Source organism: Pteropus vampyrus, unplaced genomic scaffold (assembly GCF_000151845.1).
Source record: "Pteropus vampyrus isolate Shadow unplaced genomic scaffold, Pvam_2.0 Scaffold487, whole genome shotgun sequence".
In the NCBI taxonomy this organism is placed as follows: Eukaryota; Metazoa; Chordata; class Mammalia; order Chiroptera; family Pteropodidae; genus Pteropus; species Pteropus vampyrus.
Genome location: NW_011889268.1, coordinates 225,433 through 229,358, shown reverse-complemented (window position 1 = coordinate 229,358; position 3,926 = coordinate 225,433). Strand labels below are relative to the sequence as shown.

At 55.6% G+C, this 3,926-nt stretch overlaps 1 protein-coding gene across 1 annotated transcript in view; it reads left to right on the top strand.

The window, feature by feature from the left end:
• Positions 1–3,926, top strand: part of LOC105307287 (neuronal acetylcholine receptor subunit alpha-7) — a 113,474-nt gene that overhangs the window by 40,847 nt on the left and 68,701 nt on the right. The gene's annotated exons all lie outside the window — the stretch shown is intronic.

Sequence of the window (3,926 nt, the reverse complement as noted above, 5' to 3'; positions counted from 1 at the left end):
GGGGGGGGGGTTCCGGGGTCTCCGTCCATTTTCTTCTCTTTCTCCATCTCTGTGAGCTTCTGTCATAAACGGCCCTTCTTAGTAACGAGCAGAAAAGTGTCACTCGGGGAGGCGCCGCCCGGGAGTGTGTGAGAGGGCTCGTAACCGCCACGCAGCCCGACGCGCAGACCCTTAGGCGTTCGTGGCATCGTTCCCTCTGGGGAAACCCTATTTATGATTTTTTTTTTCTGTCTCCCTTTAAAGGATGAGAAGAATCAAGTTCTGACCACCAACATTTGGCTGCAGATGGTAAGTGTGGACACCTCGCTCCCGGGTGTCCCCCCTCTGCCTTGGAGATGCTCGTGCTTGGCGTGTGGGGTCAGCAGAGGTCCCGTGACGAAAGCCAGGATGTTGTCCTCGACGCCACCAATGCCAGCGGCGAGGCGGCGAGTCCCTCCTTCGGGGGCGCGGCACCGCATTCTGCAAGGCTCCGTGCAGTTAGTAACGAGACGGGGCTGCCTCCCGGCGCCCGCGGTCTGCAGGGTCACCGGCCCCCAGACTCGCTCCCCATGTCCTGACAGGCCTGAGTCGGGGGTCTTCGCCCCTCTCCGCTCCTGCACGTTTAGTGTGGCCCCGAAAATTCTAACCTGCATTTAATTCGTTGCGAACGATGCCATTTCCGTCAAATTACGAATACTGACATTTCAGAACCGGAGCGTCGGTCTCTATGTTCGACGGAATCTCTTTAAATCACACAGAATGTCGCTCTCGTCGTTCGTTTTAAAAATGCAAACGAGCGTGTCCCGAACCGTCGGCAGGTCACGCAGTCTCTCTTCCTTCCTGTCCACATTTTGCGCTCGCATCCCCAACCCACGGTGCACACGGGATTCATCCCAACGCGATGTAGGTTTACGTTCGGAAGCGTTTGATGAGTCCTTCTGGCTTGGTTTCTCCAATGTAAATATTTGCATCGCAATGATTCCTGCAGAAAATAACTGTGAAGTTTTCTCTTCTGGATTAACTCAGGCTCACGCTTATTGGGACATAATTCATCAAGGTTGACACTAATGGCAAATTTTAATAAGTAAGTATTCAACATCACGTTGGAAATGCATTTCTCTAGCAAAGATGGGACTTTATTTTAAAGTCATTTCTGTATTCATAGATGATTTATTTTTTTACTAGAACTGAGTAATTAGACAGAGATGTCGCCCGTTCCATCGCTTTTAAAAATAGACCTAGTAATATGTATAGTTCATAATGAAAGACGCTTTGTCACAGTAATGTTATTCGATTCCTTGAAATTCTTCCAGATTCCATGCCAAAAATAGTATAATTTTCATCCAAGCGTATGAGCTGACAACTTGATTCGTTTTCCCTTTAATTTTGTTGGAAGGGAAGAATTAAATCCCACTTCATCTTTGAAAGTCTCTGTGACATAATTCGACAGTGTTTTGATTGGCTCTTGGGCCTGCCCCGGCTGAGAGCTGAGTCGGCAGAGCTGACTTTGTGGGGCCGGCGAGGGCATCTGGGCCTTCTGGGCAGGTGGGCTCCAGGGGGAACGCGGGTCGGGGGAGACGCGGAAGACGGATTCGCTCCACACCGTGGGCTGCTGGTCCCGGCGGTGACCTTAGCCCCGCATGAGACCCCCTTGCAGAACCGACCGTGACGAATAAAGCAGAAACTCTCCGGCGTTTTCCGCGGCAGTAGGTGAAGCAGCATCTGCAGGGGGCGGACCCCACCCTCCCGCTGTGCCCACCGAGGCGCGCCTCCCTCCCCTTTGCTCAGACCGAAAGCCCCCGATCCCTCTGTAACTCTGTCACGGTGGGTGCAGGAGTCAGGCCGGTGGCGCGGACGGTGGCGTTGGCAGGTTGGGGACATCTCAGCTTCACGGAGGCGGAAGGCAGTGAAGGGCTAGCACGGAGCGCCCCCGGCATGAAGGTCTGGGTGCCGAGGCGTTCGCAGGTGTGGTGTCGGTAACTGACACCTGTACAGGTGCCCACCGCGTGGAATGCACACTGGGTGTCTTTCCAGCACGTGTCCTTGTGAAGCCAGGTGGCAGCTGTACCACTGGCTCCCGACTGAGTTTTAAGGAATCATAAGCATTTGGGGTGTAGAACAGACCTTAGTGGTTATCTGCTCAAAACCTCTGCCCCACCAAGCGTGTCCTCCTGGAAGGCCCCGGCATCTCTGCCGCGGCCACAGCCCGGACCTGGGGACCTCAGATGTCGCCACGGCAGGACGCAGAAGCTGCCCCGGGGCCATTTATAAGACAGCTGCCACCACGGTTCCCGTGCTTCGGGTTCACCATGGCGACCAGCCTCCTGCGCCAGGCCGACTAATGGGCAGATACAAACGTGGCTCCATATCGAAGGCTACCAGGCCGGGGTCCCGAGGGACAGTGACACAGGACAGGACGGGGACAGGCAGCCCAGGAAATTGGCTTTTCTCTCCCAGAGTTCCAGGTGGCTCAGTGCCCGAAAACCCGAATCCACATAATCTTTACTCCAGGGCATTTTAAACCCGGGGTCGATTTTTCTATACGTTTAACACGGAAGACTCACAAAGGGGAAAATAAACTCCTCTGACGTGCGGTTTATTGTGTCTGTTTCCTGCCCGCTGGCTCTGCAGTCACTCAGCCCGGGGGAGGGGACGCTGATCTGTTCCCCTCCCGGGTCCTGGGGGGGAGCGGGCCGTGGCTTCTCTGCAGGCCGGTTTTATTATTTCGGGAGACCTGTCGGACGTGACCTGACAAGTGAGAAGAAATGGCGGAAGCCATTTCGGTTTCTGCAGGGACATCCGAGCCATCCAGAGACTTGCATTTGTTTTGTTTTGTTTTGTTTTTTAAAAACTGTCTTCTCTTGTTGTGGCTTCCGGTTTCCCATCCACCTTCTATTTATTCCCTATTTTTTCCCTCCTCATTCTAATCATGAGCCTAATAGCATCCACGTGGCGGACGTTCGATCGTAAACCGTGTTTATTTCTGGGCTCTTTATCACTTTGTGTTTGGCACGTACGAAAGCCACATCCCGCCCACGGAGAAGCCGGCCCCTGGCTTGCTTGGGGCCGTGACAGCCACCCATGGTTCAGGGAGATGTTTCTCACCAAGTTGCAGTGAGGGGGGTGGGGGAAGGTCGGGGGAAGCGCGGGGAAGGAGGAGCCCCGCTTACTTCCTCTGGGATCAGAATGGTCCACCAGAAGAATTGTCAGCACACGTGTGCGTACGGACCGGTCACAGCAAAGTCCCCGATGTCCTTCACCCTGACCGTCAGTCAGTCCTCCGATTCTCCCGACACCAGCTGGGTGGCCGGGCATTCAGTTCCACGCTGACACCATCGGAGTGAGCATCGGATCCCACGGGACTGCCGCCCACTGCAGATGCCAGCTGCAGACGGGGTACCCAGGCAACCCACAGTTCCATCCAGCTGACCTGACATTCTGAGTTTCCCATTGCGCCCCCCTGCCGGGTAGGTCTCTGTACCCCGATCTATGGAATAGTCATCATATGACAGGATGGTAATCGTATGACATCCTGAGTTCTGGTGATCAAGGTACACGCGTGACACCGAGCCAGCAAAATGGCCGGGGTCCAGGTGCCCGAGTCGGGGGACATAGGAGGAGACGTGCAATGGCTGGGGTGTGGGGGGGGTGGTGTCCTGCAGCTCAACGCGGTGCCACTGGAAGAGGCTCGGGCCTGGCCTCTTCAGCCGGCAGGGGACGTGGCTGTGTGCCTGCCACGCCTGCCTTGCCGGCAGCTCTGGCTCTGATCAGCAGGTTGTAATGGCATCAACAGGCTCTGTGACCATCAGTTACCAGCCCAGACAAGCATCCCGGGCGAGAGATGTGGTCTCAGAGAGGAAGGTGCAGGTGCTGAGTCGGGAGGGCTTGTGCCCCGTACGAGGGACGAAAAAAAAGGCACCTCTGGAAAGTGTGGGTGGCATCCGGGC